This window comes from Lactuca virosa, chromosome 5 (genome assembly GCF_052849685.1).
Source record: "Lactuca virosa cultivar CGN04683 chromosome 5, Lactuca_virosa_CGN04683_v6, whole genome shotgun sequence".
In the NCBI taxonomy this organism is placed as follows: domain Eukaryota; kingdom Viridiplantae; phylum Streptophyta; class Magnoliopsida; order Asterales; family Asteraceae; genus Lactuca; species Lactuca virosa.
In genome coordinates this window covers 301357122-301366589 of record NC_136430.1, presented here as the reverse complement: position 1 = coordinate 301366589, position 9468 = coordinate 301357122, and positions in this window count along the sequence as shown.

The window sequence follows — 9468 nt, the reverse complement described above, 5'->3', positions numbered from 1 at the left end:
AATGTCGCTTCACAAAAGGATAAAATAGTCAAGTGTCATTCAAAAATTTATACAACCCCAACTTAAGTTTGTCAATTTCTTTCTTTGTGAAAATAAATATATTGTTATCAATATAAAAGTCTAACTATAATTACCACCCAAAAAGAATGAAAGTGAAAATGTCATAATCAATATGTGAAAAACATATATTTCAAATAAAATGCATAAAAGTGAAGAATTCGAATAGAACTATTCTGATATTTTATTTTCAAAAGGTTATCAGATCTTTAAAAAATCAGTACTCAAACAAACAGCATGGAATTTAAAAAAGAGTTTATAATTATGTCCATACTAATCAAACAAATATTAAAAGTCTTAAACCCTGCACAAATTTCATTAGATGATACTTGAAATATCAATTTTTTTGTTGACAAAGAAAAAGAAAAGAAGGAAATGGAGACCAACCTGATGCATTCATCCGAAAAAAAAGGTTCTAACGGATAAAATTAGTAAACAAAATTTTACCAGAAAAGCACACTTGTTTGAAGCCTACACCCAAATCCTGCATCTGGTTCCTATACCTAAATCCCACATCAAATTCCTACACACAACATCCACATTAGAACTGAATCCAATTGTCTTCCAGCTGTCATTCAAAAAACACACTCCTAAACACAACGACAAATATAGTGAAACATAAAAATTAAACATAAAAAACTTATAAATTGATAAATACAAAATGAATAAGCAATTAGCAGCCAACAGTTTACAAGTCCAATCCCATGGTATTAACACTGTTTTAGAAATTGCATTGTCTCAAAGTGTAAAATAAATTAGACTCCTTGAATTGGAGTAAAAAATGGTGTCTGAAAGAAACAATTTGGTGGCCATAACAATGTCACTCAATAACATTGTATCAGTCACTAAATTGTATTTTTTTTTATTAAATTTATTAGTTATGGAGTATGGTTGTTTATTATTAAAAGTAGTACTTTATAATACTCATAGAGTAAGGTTATAAAAATGTACCCTATTTAGGGGGTGTTTGGCTTATCTTTTAAGAGGCCAAAAGTCATTTTTGGAAAAGTTGCAAAAAGTCAGGTTTTTCTGTCTTTTCCAAAAAGTCAGTTTTCTTTATATTCAAAATCCAAAAGTAGCTTTTAAAATGTTTTTACCAAACATCTTTTACCTTTTATATTTTCCAAAAAGAACTTTTGGTCTCTCAAAATATAAGCCAAACACCCCCTTAGTCTTTTAATTGGAAACTCTTCCCTTAGAGTACATTCCTATAGTCGTATTCTATTACCTATTTTAACGTATTACCACTTTTGTAGTAGTATATATATATATATATATATATATATATATATATATATATATATATATATATATATATATATATATATATATATTTTTTTTTTTGTTGGAGTCTCCTCTCTCCACAATGACTCTTTCGCATAGATAATCTTGGACTACACATATGTTTATATGGTATCAGAGTCGGCATCCTACAACCATATGGTTCAGCTTATCCATGTTTATCCTCATCCAGAGTCGACTCCAACTCTGAGGAGAAGTGTTAGTGTATCCCACATTGGTGTGACACAGTCCAATAAATGTTTATATATGTTGTCTCACTTCTCTCTACAAGGGTTTTTTTTGGAGAAACAATTTTGGACTCTATATATATCTTACAATACCAAAAGCAAAAAGACTCCCACACCCTATACCCTTAGTCACATGGTCATCAATCTGGTTTAATTTAACCGTAAACAAATCATTTGCATAGTAATTAGTTGAAAACAACAAATGTCGATAATTCTAATCTATTTGCGAGTATATACATTACCATTATGCATCAGACGTTTAGGATTGTATATCGAATCTAAATGTTGATAAGATATTACATGAAAGTTAATTGTCTTTTATCAAATTATCAAAAATAGAACACTTTCTTAATACAAGAACTAAGTAGATATTATACCAAAAGGACATGACGTAACTACATTACTTATAAAAATTGATGTACACGAATAACTATTTTGTGTATGAAAAACACACCACAATTTTGTGGTGACTCGAAATCAGATGACACTTTTTTATGTATCACAAAATTGTTTATTTATGTGTGGGTTCAATCTTTCGGGCAATTAACAAAATAACAAATATATTTTGTCGTTAAAATGATGGCATGTTTGTATTCATTAGAAACACTAATGTGATAATACGTGTTCTTTATAATAAATATGACACAGACATAAAACACAGTTGTATGTTTCTTGTGGTTTCTAACGTTTTCTATACAATTAAATAAAAAATACTGATGGAACGAAATAAAATTTTGCGGTTGAAAATATTAGGAGCAAAGTACGACTAGTGCAAGGACAGGGAAAGGGGTGATATATGGTGTGTGTGAGGTGGCGAAGGATTGGAGAAGGCTGTTAGGATAGGACCAATGATCGTGGATATGTGTTTGTGTAAGGGAGATATTCACTAAACTTAAACATTCCAAAAAATGAGCTATTCAAAAAAGATAACTATTTTTTTTTAGTTTTGGAAAAATGATATTTTCTTTTAAAATATCTAATTACGGACTCTTTATAATATTTGGAGCTTTTTTTTAATCATGTTTTCGTAATTTATTTTTTGGAAAAATTATCTTATCTATTTCCGAAATACTTATTTCGAAGTGTTTAATATTATAATTTTCAATAAAGTTTCTAATTGTATGCCTTAATATGTATATATAGTTTTCATTTCCTATATTCATTTAACTTTTGTTAAATTTTAGTAAAAATAAATAAAATTGTTCTCGAAATTCGGAAATTATTTATCGGATTTCAGGTTTTTTCTTAAAATTTGGTATTTTTTTTGAACTCCGAAATTTTGGTTTGAAATCATAAACTTTAGTTTGAAATATATATATATATATATATATATATATATATATATATATATATATATATATATATATATATATATATATATATATATATATATATATATATATATATATCTGTGTGTGTTCAATCCGAAATGCCCTATTCTGAAATTGATGGTTATTTTGTCAAATATATATATATATATATATATATATATATATATATATATATATATATATATTGATTATTTTCTTTAAATACACGTTATGTTAAAAAAAATTATGAATTATGAATGCGTACACAATACAAAGACAAAATTACACGAATGGTTATGTTCTTGTCAAATTGTACTACATTTGGTTTTTATGAGGTTTTTCTTACAAAGATGATCCTTAAGTTTAAAATCCCTTGCATAAATGGTCCTTATGGCTAGCACTCTTAAAAATAAAGATTAAGTTGCAAAAAAGTTTTTTAAAGTTTGGCTATATTAAGGCAAAAGTCATCCCATTTTTTGCAAGTAAGCCCAAAAAAACAGTAAATACTTGCAAAATAACCCTTGTACCCGGTTAATGTCAGTTTTCATGGTCAAATTGTAAATAAACAATCAATGATAGCTTTTTCGTTAACAGGATTAAAGTTTAAGGATTTTTTTCTTAAGATTTTTATTTTTATATATACTCAATTAATTTGAAGAAAAATCATACTTATTTATTAAAAAAACACAATAATGATAATTTGTATATTATTTTGGGGGGTTTTTTTTCGTGATTCTCTTCAATAAATATCATAACTAAAATCATAAAGATATGATCTATATACTATAAAACTTAAGAGGACTTTGTAGATTCGCCTCAAGAAACATATTTCTAGGCCATATGCTACTTCAATGTTAAATTTTCAAGTCTTTGGTATAAAAATTTTACCACAAAACTGCAGCCTACCGAAGAGTCTCTTACAATCGAATGACACTTTAAAAAACGAAGGCTTACCATAGGTCGTTATTTCCAAATAGAGCTCCATTATATACACTATGTGGCCTAGAAACATGCTCCTTGCGGCAAATCAATAAAATTATATTAATTGTATTTATCATGTGTTTTTATAACCATTGTAGAATAACTTGAACTTAATTTGGTCAATTCTAAAAAATGAAAAGTTCGTACATTGTCATTTTTACACTTAACTCACTTTTATTTACACCCAAGACCTGAAAATTCAACAATAAATGTAGCATGTGCCAAGAAAACGGTTTGTAACGACCCAAAAATCGAGGGTAAAAAATTCATTTTTAATATAGACAAAACATAGATATCATTTATGCCAACATCCAAAACATCGTTAATTAAAATATTTATCAGAGTTCATCCCAAAATCATTCAAGGCAGAAAACATGGGTGTGTGCACTACGATCAATCTGAGCCCTTCTTTTCCAAATCGTGATACCTGAAACCAATAAACAAAACTGTAAGCACAAAGCTTAGTGAGTTTCCCAGAGCATACCCCACACAGTCCACATAATCACATAGTCCATATTAGTTATAAAAGCTACAAAAACCATATCAATCACAAATCCATATCAATCACATAGCCATACATATAAACATATACGGATGCCGTGGGCTCGTCCCCAGGGTCTTACTCCAGGATGTCATGGGCTCCCCACATGGTCTTACCACCAAAGTGTCATGGGCTCTCCCATGGTCTTTGATATGAAAGCCATGGGATCTCCACATGGTCTTACATCCGAGTGTCATGGGCTCTCCCATGGTCTTCCATGCAAATATCACAAAGACAACTAGCATACCGCGTAATCACTAGCATACCATATATATATATATATATATATATATATATATATATATATATATATATATATATATATATATATATATATATATAACAGACATATCAGTAGTGAATCTACAATAAACACTACAACATAGTAGGAAATCCATGGGCTCTCCATATGGTCTTACATCCAGGTGCCATGGGCTTTCCCATGGTCTTCCATACAAGCACAACACATATACCACTAACATACTTCCTAGTACATAACCAGCTAACATTCCACATAATACAACTTCAGCTAGTGTACCACATATCATAAAATGGGTCGGCATTGGTGCCTTAGACCCATTGGTATGGTGAGGAGACTCACCTGGCACTGCTGAAGTCCCGCGGATAAAGCTCTAGCTGCTGGATGACAGATTCCCAAACTTTTAACATCAAACAATACCCAATTAATAATTGCGTTCCAAGCCCAAGGTCCAACTCACACTCCAAAGGCCCAATAGACAAGTAATGGGCTAAAGCTCAACATATGGCCAAATTTTCCAAATTGGACCCACACCTTTATATGGACTTACTTTAAGACCCAACCAATTATTCTAGTCCAAACATTTGGCATTTCTAATGCCCCAAAATCTCATAATCATGAAGGCCCAATTATGGCCCATCTATGGCCCATTTTTCCAAATTGGGCCCAAACCCCTTACATGGGCCTTACCCTAAAGCCCATTAAATTATTCTAGTCCATTTGATTGTTCTTGGATGACCTAATATTGGCCCAATCACCAAAGCTCAATAGAAAGGCCCAACATAAAGCCCAAGTGAAATTAGGGTTTCACATAAAATGACAATTAGGGTTAAGTGTTTCTCACTTAACCCATTAAGGAGCTAATCCATTAAGTCCATCAATCTATTGAGTCAATCATGTAGTGTGGTCGGGCTTAATACACAATCCTAATCCAGTCATCCAAATGCAAGTCCCGACAGTCCAAAACCCATATATCCAATATTAGGGTTTTTTAAACCCTAATTAGGGTTTCCAACCCAATCATAGCCCAATAGGCCCAATAGCTAGGTCTTTTGATCAATTAGGGTTTATTGGGCCCATTAGGGTTTTATTAGGCCCATTAGGGTTTTAGTCCATTTATCCAAACATCCCAACGAATCAAAACACAACAAGCACACCGCCACCCAGCACGGCGGCTGGTGGCGGCAGGAGGCGGCAGCCACTACCCTACGGTGGTGGTTAAGAGTTTTATTTTCATTATTCTAGCCACTATTACAATTTTACAATGAAATAACCCAAAATAACACACACACTTAAAATAATCACACACACACAACCACCCTTATGGTGGTCGGCGGTGGCACGTGGTGGCGGTGGCTTTTCTGGGTTTTTCCGGCTATACAAAACACACACAACACACACATACATGCTTCTGATTTGCGAGATGCATCCCATCCACCCACCTGGTGGCTCACGGCGGCGACAACAACCGATTGCGATGACAGCCACCACCTTACGGTGGTGGCGGCGGTTCTTTTGATTCCCAGCCGAGCAACCATATGCTCACACTTCACAAACACGTACACAGCAGCCCTTCGTGGTGGTACAAAATGGCCGGATCATCCAGTGGATTGCACAGGCGGTGGCGGCGGCGGCTGGAACGAAGCAATCGTGAGAACCGCAGCAACAGCGACCAATAACGGCATCGAGGGTGGGCAACTCCCACAGGAGACGACGCAACAACACGAACAGGAGAGAGAGGGGGAGGTGAGCGGTTGGGGTAGCACTGGTGACGGGCATCGATCACCTACAGGTGACGACAGCGGGCAAAGGAAGATGGTGAAGAAGTGGTGGCGGCTAAAGGTGGTTCACAGCAGCACTTCCGACTGCCTTGCCCTCTTTCTAACGTAGAAAATGATCGACTCCAGCGGTTGGCTTCGTCGGTTCCTCGCTTCACAGTGGCTAGGAGGTTGCGGCGGCAGGAAGGGAGACGAGGTGAGGGTGGCTGCTGGAGGACTTCCGATGATGGCGACCGCCTTATTGAGTTAGGGTTAGGGTTACCGGTGACGGGTCTTATATACCCCGGGTCTATATGAAAGTATCCCATAATGATAGATTCGATCCCTCCTCCCCCCTTTTCTTTCAACTTAAGCCAAAAACTTACACTTTAGCCCCTGACCCCATAAAATCTTTTCAACTTTAATCCAATATTTACCATTCAGTCCCTGTCTTCGAAAATCCCATTCATAATAAGTCCTAATAATTACCAAACGTACCCCCGCTTCTAAAATCCTTCTCAAATCAACTCCGTAATTTACTAAACAGTCCTCAACCTTCAAAATTCTTTACAATTTAATCCGAAAATTACATTTTAACCCCCAACTTCTATAATTGTGACTTTTAACTCCTCGAAACCAACACCTTGCTCAATTATTATTGATTTTAGGGCTTCTATCCGTTAATTTATTTATTTATTTATTTATTTAATAAACGGGGTGTTACACGGTTTCATACGGCAAATCAACAAAGTCATCTTAAATTATATAGAATATATGTGGTATCTTTATGATTATATTTATCATATATAATTTAAAATTACTTTGTTTATTTGTCGTATGGAGCGTGTTTCTAGGTCATATGTTACCTTCATTGTTGAATATTCAGATGTTGAGTGTAAAGAATGGCAATGGAGGGGGTTTCTATTTTTTTAGAAGTGGCCAAATTAAGTTCAAGTTGTTCTATAACACATCATTTAAATGTCAACATGATTAAATAGTTGTAGAGAACGTAGTAAGAGATACAATAGTTATAAAAACACATGCTAAAAATGATATATAGTTATGATATTTATTGAAGAGAAACAAAAAAAAAACCCAAAAATGATATATAAATTATCATTATTGCGTTTTTTAATAAATAAAAATGGGTTTTTTTAGTGAAAGGAACGTAAATGTATCTTTATTTTGAGTTGTTTATTATATATATATATATATATATATATATATATATATATATATATATATATATATATATATACTATAGAGGTCGTTTCAGTGGGTGTCCAGTGAATAGAAAAGAAAAAAAAAAAAAAAAAATATATATATATATATATATATATATATATATATATATATATATATATATATAAAAGTTCATTTGAAAGGACCTATTTTAGAAGACAAAACACATATTTTTGATACATAAGGGTTAATAAAAATAAAAAATATATTTATTAGTAATTTTTTGTTTTTTTGATTAAATATTAAAAGAAATTTTAAAAAATCACCATTTTAATAAGATTTAAAAAAAGTTTCAGTGAATAATTATAATAGATTATTACTCATAAAAATGTCATATGTGATATTCTATCATATATTATTACATATTTTATAATTTTATACATTAAAATGTAATTGATTTTGAAATTGTGTTGTTGACTGCGAAAAATAACATCATCCTTTTTTAGAAAATGTATGTACTTTCTTATTATTTTGACAGCAACAATCGAAATCTGTACTGCGAAAATCTGTATATAACTTAGAGGATGTTACCTTATAAGAGATTGTTTTGTAAAATAAAATTTATCATATCAATTGTATGATTGTTGGAGTAAAAATTTCACTAGTTTTTTTCTTTTGGTTTTCTTATCAATTTTTTCATGCAACCCTTTCTACTCTTGTTCAGATAATATGAGTTCAAACGATTCATATAAGCATTTTCATGTTGTTTATGTTGGTGGTTCATGTTAGTTAGAAAATAGATAATTGATATACCTTAGAACATTTGTTAGAAACATTGGTGATGAAATTTCCGTAGATATAAACTTACCAGATGAATACAAATTGGTGAAAGAGATTGCAGGTTAGACGACATACTAATAGCAATGTGTCTTTCCAATACCCTATATTGAAATATGTTATACAAATAGCTAATGAGGGTGATGCAACGCGTTATAATGGGACATACACACATACACACACGCGCACACACACACATACATTCACACACACACACACACACACATATATATATATATATATATATATATATATATATATATATATATATATATATATATGTTTGGCAGTCATCTTGTGTAGTATTGGAAGTGGCTTGGAAACTGTGAGACAAGTATGAGTAGGTGTGAAAGGTAGTAGAGGCATATACTACCCGAAACGCTAGACTCACACTTGGATCAGGAAGAGTCACAAAGTTGCTAAGGCACTAGTAGTTAGGTAGGTAGTGTGGATTACACTATTAAATCGTTTTGCATTATTTTCGTCATTACCTGTGTACGGTGATGTCTAAGAGAGTGACTCTAAGTTCGGGCCCGAGTGGCCATAAAAGATCGAGTCTGAATAAAGTAGAATTGTGTATGTGAGTTGATTCTGAGAACCTCGATCGATGTAGTACTGACTTTAGTCGTGAGAATGAAGAAGGACAATTCGATCGTGACAAGGTGATCGTCCCAGAAAAACAAGAAGGATGGAGTGAATTCAACAACCGTCGTTGTTGCTAGTAGGAGACTACGTTAGAAATACCCTACTTATACTGTTTAGTTATACGTATGTGATAGTGCATTGTGTTTATCACGACCTTATACTGTTTTGGTCATGCTATCCAAGGGGACCACTTACGGTGGGCACATTCAGTAGTACTACGATGGGAATGTAGAAGGTCAATGGATATGACAACCATGCTTTTCTTCAAAGTCAAAAGGAGCTACAAGTCACATAGGCAAAGCCATCTTAGACTTCGACTAGTTACGAACAGTAGCAGATGATGGGTCGAACCCAAGTGAGGGAGAGAACC